We start from the raw sequence: 8,613 nt of genomic DNA, 5'->3' as shown, positions 1-8,613 counted from the left end.
CTTTGTGAGTGCGAATTTCTTTAGATCTGGACTCGAATTCTCCGAATTATGCTTACGGTTGACTAGATCTGAATTCTCCGAATTCTAAATCCGTCAGATCCAGCCGCAATCGAACAACTCGTTGTTGCGTAGATCTGAAGCCACCTCCGTCAAAGCAACAGGAACCAAAATTCCTCCAGAATAGGTCACAATCTCTCAGATCTGGATTCAACTCCCAAAGATCGAGTTTCGTCTTCACGAATTGGTCTGAATCCACGCAATATTGATCAATGACCGATCAATCTTCAACGCTTCCCACAGACGGCGCCAATTGAAGATGCAAGGAATTCATTTCTATTTTCTCTCTCTAGAATTCTTACACTTCAACAGAATAATAATCCTCTCCTTTCTCTATAATCACTTCTCATATTTATAGGTAGTTACAAACACTAATGGACTGTTAGATCTGGGCCCGTTCTTATGTGGGCTTTGGTCCTCTTTGATGGGCTATTCACGTTCGGCCCATCTGGCGGTATTTCTCTATGGGTTGGACCCAGCTGCTCGGACCGGATGCCATGTTCGCGGGTCATATCCGGCCCATGTCGCTTCTGGCATCCTCATTCATATTATATCCTTCCTAAATTTTTTATTTCCTTCCTATTATTACTCCAGCCAATATAGAGGGCCCAAAATAATTTGTATTTCCTTAAATTATTACTTTCAAAAAAAATTATTTGTTTATATTATAATCTTCCTAAAAATGTTATTTCCTTCTTATTATTAAACTTTGTACAATAGAAAGGCCACAAATTTTTTTTTTATTTCCTTATATTATAACCAGTCTAGGATCTCTACATTATCCTAAGTTGAATTGTTATGGTTTTAACATGTGTCATTTCACCTAAATCTGGAGCTGACAATGTTCCACATAATTTTGTGATAAAAAAAACTTGAAACGACATTGTTTTGGGGAAGAAAAACAATTTTAGGTTTCCAACCACCCACCTCTCTCTACCAGTATTCTTGGTTTGATTTTTTTTTTTTCGTTTCATCTCATGCAACTAGATTCTCAGATCTCTTCACCTTTCATTGTCTTCCCTCTATTATAATTCTTTTTTGATGTTTAAACCTAAACTCTGCTCCTTCCAATTTCCTCCCACTGGATATAAAGCTAGGTTATTCAATTTTTCTTGTTTTTATTTCTTTATTATCTAAATCAATGAGATAATTGTGTTATTTTGAATATATGATTTGTTAATTACTGCAAGTTGGATTCCGTCTAACTGCCAGTTATTCAATCTAAACTTAAAATTAGGGTTAAAACTCACTGACGATCACTACAAATTTGCAAACTTCACCATTTCTGTACCAATCTCAATTTAATTCAATTCTTTCAAAATTTTGAGAGTATTTATACACACATATATAAACACATAGAGAGAATTACTAAAGGAATAAACTAGAAAGAGGAAAGAGGAGGAGACGGTTTGTAACAATGGAACCCACTAGTTTCAGGCATAAGAGACCAGAAAAAAATGGAGAGTTGAAGAAGTTTTAGCATTGACGTTTCTCTATTTATCGATTAAACAACTTTAGTTTTTAGTTTTTATTTTTTATTTGCTGATGTGGTGCATTATGAGTCATAGATATGTGATAAAGGCCACATGTCAAAGTTTCTAAGATTAAACTTCAGATAATGCAGAGAGATTTTAACTTAGAGGATCTTAATCTATTATAACCTCCTTAAAATTTTTATTTGTATCGATTAAATCCTAACCTTTGTATCGATTAGACCCTAACCAATAGAGATTTAGTAGGGGCTAAAAGATTTTTATCTTTATCACACCTCTTTTTTTTCTCTCTCTCTCTCAACTCCTCATTCGCATTTCTTTTTTCTCCAGAATTTGTAAAACTTTCCATATTTTTATTTTAACTTTTATCTTTTCTTTTTTTTTTCTGACATATTTTTTCTCATTTTTCATTAAATATAAGTTGTATAACTCTAAGATCAATTATATATATTAGATATTAAAAGGCCATTTTTTATATTTTTTGCCTAAGGCCTTAAATTATATTGAGCTGCCACTGCTTTGAATACGATTCTCGAGTCTCTCAAGGTCATAATCTCTCTCGTCATTGGGTGATCAGCTAATTGGGTGGTCCATTCAGCGAGCAAAGTTGCTTTTCCTGTTTCTGATGGTTATCTATTGTTGGGATATCCCTTTGTCGGTAAAGAAAGATCTGTTCTCGGATGCTTATATATATATATAGAGACAGAGAGAGAGCTCAGAGAAATATGTTGAATTAGAAAACTTGAGTCAATTGTAATTAATAAATGTAATGAAAATAAACGTATATAAAGAGAGTTGTTAGAAAACTTTAATATATATATTGTTTATAGTAAGGAATGGAAATTTGCCTCACGAGGACAGGTACTCACCCCGTTTATAGCAATTTGGAAAACCATTTAGCTTATTTGGACGGGAATAATTTTTATTAACAAAAATTCGTGCAGGCTAAGTGCGGAGATGGGTAGGTCACCCCATCCCATTTAGATAGATAAATTACTAAATTATCCTTATTTTATTAGTATATATAGTTAGCTCTAGAGACACGTTCACTCAACCGTTTTGGCTTTACATTAATGAAATTCAACTCGAAGTTAATAATATAAAAAGGTTTTCAGAATTAAAGATTGGATTAGCTTAAATTGTATACAAAGCAATTAAAACTAGTGATTTAAAACTATTTGGTAAAAGGACAATTTTATTTTTTTAATTGAATTGTATAATTTTATTGGCCTGTACATATTTCTGTCACCATAACAAGCTTACAAGAACCTACTTTTCTCCGTCTCTGGGCATTTCGTTTTCTCTCGCGGGATTTTTTGAATGGCAATACTTATATAGGACTGTAGACATTGAAATAATGTCTTTTTAAATTTATAGTATTGAAATAATGTTGGGTTTTCACATTGCAGAGAACTGTTGCTGAAGGTGCACCGGTGGTTCCAATTTCTGCTCAGCTGAAGTATAATGTTGATGATGTGTGCGAGTATATTGTGAAAGGAATTTTGTCCCACCGCCGCATATGATTGTAATCCGATCCTTCGACGTCAACAAACTTGGTTACGAGGTTGAGGAAATAAAAGGCGGTGTTGTTGGTGGAAGCATCAACACATAGAGACATGTAGAATACTGCATTGATTTTCTTATAAGTTTGTTGTGGACTAGTACATCTGTTAAAGAAATCTTCTGGTTCAATACCATTGTCAGCCATTTATTTTGTTTTCTTATGTTGTTTGTAGGACGATTGTATTTCCGCAGAAGGCTAAATTGGTATCATAGTTGCACATTATCCCCTCGCAATTTCCAAGTCCTTCACGATCTTCATCATCAACTCCATGACAGTGAAAACGACTAACCTTCTATCAACTAATTTGGAATGGGAAATCTCACCATCATGACTTTTTTTCCTTGAGCCAGAAGAAGCTTTTCCTTAGTTAAAGAATCTGCAATTAACCGAGTATCTTAAATTTATCTATTACCTTATTTTGGCAAATTTGTTCTGTGCAGGGTGTTTTACAGGTGAATCAGTTCGTTGAAATTCGACCAGGGATTATACTAGAGGATGAGAACAAAAATATCAAATGCACCCCAATATATACTAGAATTGTTTCTTTGTTTGCGGAGCAAAATGGGCTGCAGCTTGCAGTGCCAGGGGGTCTAATTGGCGTTGGCACTACAATGGATCCTACGATAAACACGTGCTGATAGGTTGGTTGGTCAGATTCTTGGCGTCTCATTGGTTGGGGTCAGATTCAAGCTGGAACCACCCTTGAGATTGATGTCCCAACATTACCTTTCTGAGCTATAGAATTATAGTAGTTAGTGAACAAGTAGTAGTAGTGGTAAAAGGAGAATAGAGTTTGAGAGAAGATGTGGGTGGGCAGACAACTGCTGGGAACAATATTTGTTAGGTGGAGAAGAAAACATGGTTCCGATGCATACTGTTTCTTTTAAGGATAAAAATAGCAATACAAATGTTTTCATTACTCATTTGTGATTTTCAGAAAATGTAATGAAAATACTCTCTTCATTTGGAATGCTAATTTCTTATACTTCAAAATATCTCAACCGTTTTTCCTTTATTTTCATTCTATTTATACTGTTGCAAGTGTTTTAAAAGCTTCTTTTTTCATCCTCCATGTAGGGCTGATCTTCTGGGCTTTTGTTTCCGTGCTGGTTCATTTATTCTCTTTGAAATTGGGCTTGGAGATCGTCTTAATGGAGATTGGTCCTCTTTGGCTGTTATTCGATCGGATCCATTGCTTTCTCCCGACCCATTCTTCAGCAGGATGGGTCGTATCCGGCCCAAGCTATTTTTAGTATCTTCAATTACTATTTTCATTATCTTTTTAGTAGGTTGAAATCACCCTCCTGTCCCGACTTTCTGGGTGTTAAGCAGAGCTGGTCAAGGGAGAGGTGTTGATGTTGCATATAGGGTATCTCGACGGGAGTTCGTATAATCGCTGTAAGGAATAAAATGCCAACTGCAACTTACCAAATCAGCGTGTGCCAACCCAGGGGATATGGTTGCCCTGAACAGGCGGATCGAGAATCATTGGCGTCTCATTGGTTGGGAACAGATTAAAGCTGGAACCACCCTTGAGCTAGACGTCCCACCATTGCTTTTCTGAGTTATTGCAACAGAGTAGTTAGTGAACATAAGAAACTATTAGCAGTAAAAGGAGACTATTGTTTGAGGGAAGATGTGGGAGGGCAGACAACTGCTGGGAACAATATTTGTTTGGTGGAGAAGAAACCATGGTTCATATGCATACTGTTTCTTTAAAGGATAAAAATAGCAGTACAAATGTTTTCATTACTCATTTGTGGGTTTCATTACTGTTTTCATTATCTTTTTAGTAGTGTCATTTGCTCATTTTATTACTTCATTTAATACCCAATGTGATGATAAAAAAAAATAAAGAAGTCTCTCAAAGTCATAATCTCTCTCGCCATTGGGTGATCAGCTAATAGGGTGGTTCATTCAGTGAGCAAAATTGCTTCTCCTATTTCTAATGGTTATCTATGTAAACTATAATAATTCGTGTTAAACCATTAATCACAAATTTACATGAATCCCGTATCTTAGAACTTCATGATTTTCACATATCTATAATGCATAAATAAATAGTTAGATATAAATACATCGATTCATGATATCAAACCTTGTTGAAATTAAATCCAACTTCTAGATCCTTTAACCACGAATTAATCTGCAACTCTGATCAACAGGCAAAGGTAAAAACTGGTTTCTCTCTCTTGGCCTTTTGTACACATAAAACTTTTACGTGTTGTATCATTAATTGTACATAATTGATGGAGTATATGCACTTTTATAAAGGCAGAGAGAGGACCAGTTTTCCTATTAGTAACATAATTCTACTTTCCATCAAACTAAGAAATAAGAAAGGAAAACACTTCTCCAATAAGTAATTACAAAAAAGGTAATTATAAGTTGACCATAAATAAATAATATTAATTGATATCTATTTACTTAGCCACCAAGTAATATGTCACATGTCCAAATCATGTGGGCCACAATTAAATAAATAATCTTATATTCTACCACTTGGCACATATGATAACTTCTGTAGTGGTTTAGTAAAATAGTCATTAGTGTGCACCATAAATCAAATTAAGATATTAAGTTAGTCATCATAAATACTATGGTAAATAAACTACCAATGTGAGTCATGGCGGTTGTATGTCCTTAAATGACACAGTCCCTTCCATGTACCACAACACTAATAATCTATTCAACATAATTTATGAATGAGAAGTATCAATAATGATCTAACAATAATGTCTTTTCCAAGACTATTCCTATTACCACTTATTAAAGCAATACGTACATGTACATTAATTAATAGGAAATATCAGAAACACATTTAATCAGCACAAAATGTCAAATATATATAAGCACTATTTAAGCAATCCACAATTAAAAATAATCATCATTGACTACATTTAAGACCCATTATTTCAACATGTTCCATAAATGTCTTGGATGGTAGTCCATTCATTAATGGATTGCAATCATAAGTTGTGTGCTTATAATTTCAATAGACATTCGTTGTTTCTAAATATCTTCTTTAATGATAAAGTATTTCAACTTTAGAATACTTATCATTTTTCATACAAGAAGATCAACAATTGCAGTATAAATTTTCAGCAATCTGAAAACGGTACCCATAACTCCAAGTCCTGAAATAAATTCTGCAACCATAAATTATAGTCTCAAAGCATGCTACAAATTAAAATTTCATAATAGACAAAGTAATCATAAATTACTTTGCACTTTTTCATAATATTGTTCCTCCAACCAAATCTTCTAGAACTCTATTAATATATACTTTATGAGACAATTCTAAAAACAAATCAATGTGATCTATAATGAAATAAATCTATTCTTATCACATAGGATGCCTCATCCATATTTTTCATTTCAAAGTTCTTAGAGATAACTTTTAGTTTCATATAATAAACTAAGATTACTACTAACAAATAAAATATTATCAATATATAGAATCAGAAATATAAACTTACTCCCACTAACCTTCTAGTATATACACTGATCAATAGTATTTTTCTTAAAACCAAAAGAAATAATGGTATCATTAAACTTAATATACCATTGTTAGGAAGCTTGTTTAAATCCATATATTGGCTTCTTAAGTTTACGGACAATGAATTCTTTACCCTCTAATATGAAGTCTTCAAGTTGTTCCATATGGACTTCCTCTTATAAACTCCTATTCATAAAAATTGTATTCACATCTATTTAATGTAACTCTAAATCATAATAAGCTACTAATGTCATGATATTTTAAAAGATTTCTTCTTAAATACTAGAGAGAAAATTTCTTTATAATCTCTTCATTCATGACACTAATCCATTTAGTAAAATCATTATTGTTAATGGCTTGTGAATATGTAACCGAATCTGTATATATCTCACTATATATCAAAATCAGATTCTTGCAGATATATCACATAATCATCCGGAATAGCAAATCTCCTTTCTCTTTGAGATCGTCTTAATGTTATTCCTTATGATTCTTCTACAATCTATTCATTGGTGACAATCTCATTATAGAGTTGTTGATCATTTAATTGTTCTTCGTTGTTATACGGTTCAACAACTGAAGGAACAATTATTTCCTTATAAGTTATGGGTAAAGATATTTGTACCCTAACTTCTGAAATGATCAAATTCTTATTTTTATCACTCCCACTGATTTCACCATTCTTAATGAATCTGACATTACCGGTTTCAATAATTATCATACTATGTTTCGGATAGTAAAACTTGTACCCTTTAGATTACTTAATATCCACAACATTATGGGTAACGAGGAATTACTTAACATACTCCTAACCAATTCCATAAGAGTACGATTACGCCTTACAGCTACACGATTCTGCTGTGGCATGTATAGCAAAGTGTATTGAACACAAATGGCATACATTTCAAGGAGTTTAACAAACGGTTAGAGTATTAACCTGTTTCATCATACTTTACGTAATATTCACTACCTCTATATGACCTTATGATTTTCACTTTCTATCTAATTGTTTTTCAACCTCATTTATGTATACTTCAAGAGTACCCACTGCTTGAGATTTTTTATACAACAAATAGATATATCCATAACGTGAAAAATCAACTATAAAGGCGATAAAATACTTTTCTCCTCCAAAAGATGGAACATCAGAAGGTCTACAAATAATTTCAAGAAGCTATGTACTTATTGTGGCTCATTTCTTTGTGCGTTTAGTTTGTCTACCCTTAATACAATCTACACACACATCAAAATCAGTAAAGTTTAGATTCAGAAGAATTACATCCTTTACTAATTTTCCTAACCTTTCACTAGATATTGACCTAGTCTTTTATGCCAAAGATAAATTTTCTATTAATTGAGTTACGCTTAATTCTAACATTATGATACAAGATCAAAAGGATTTTAATAAATAAACTATCAAATTTGAATTTACAAAAATCATCAACAATAATACCATAACTCACAAATTATAATTTCTTAAATAAATATCATTACCAAATTTAAATGAAAAACCATTAACATAAAGTTTTTGAAATAAAATCAAATTGTGGGAAATTGAATAAACATAAAAATTTTAAAATAATTTAAATAAAATCCATTGTCTAACATTAAACATAGTGTCACAATGGTTTTAACAAAACTTTTTCCCAATTATTATAAATAAGAAATTCTTATTTGAATTTATGGTTTAGGCCATAAAAAATTCTTGCATCTATTAGAAATATAAATATTAGTACTTAAGTCAACCTATCATGTATTAAAAAGAATTTCAACAAGTAATTCGCAATATACAAAAGCCAAAAGCGTACTTTTCTTTTTCGAATCATTCTTTATATGTCATGTAATTTTTCTAAAAGTGTTCAATACATTAATGACACTTTTTCATTATTACATTACTTTCTTTTAGTAGATTGACCTAAATCTTTTAATTTTGGGTGTTGCTCACTTATTGCCTTTTCTGACTTATTCCCAAATTTCTTTCTAGCTTCTTGAGTCATCAG

The 8,613-nt window shown here is 32.3% G+C and overlaps 1 pseudogene; it reads left to right on the top strand.

Annotated features, from left to right (window-relative positions):
• The first annotated feature begins 481 nt into the window (after window positions 1-481).
• LOC132270321 (uncharacterized) lies at window positions 482-4,678 on the top strand (annotated as a pseudogene).
• The last annotated feature ends 3,935 nt before the right edge of the window (window positions 4,679-8,613 follow it).

Source organism: Cornus florida, unplaced genomic scaffold, assembly GCF_030987335.1.
Source record: "Cornus florida cultivar Cherokee Brave unplaced genomic scaffold, ASM3098733v1 CherokeeBrave_3.0.0_Hap2_Chr01, whole genome shotgun sequence".
Taxonomy (NCBI): domain Eukaryota; kingdom Viridiplantae; phylum Streptophyta; class Magnoliopsida; order Cornales; family Cornaceae; genus Cornus; species Cornus florida.
Note: the sequence above shows the minus strand (reverse complement) of the source record. Positions and strands in the feature narration are given on the sequence as shown.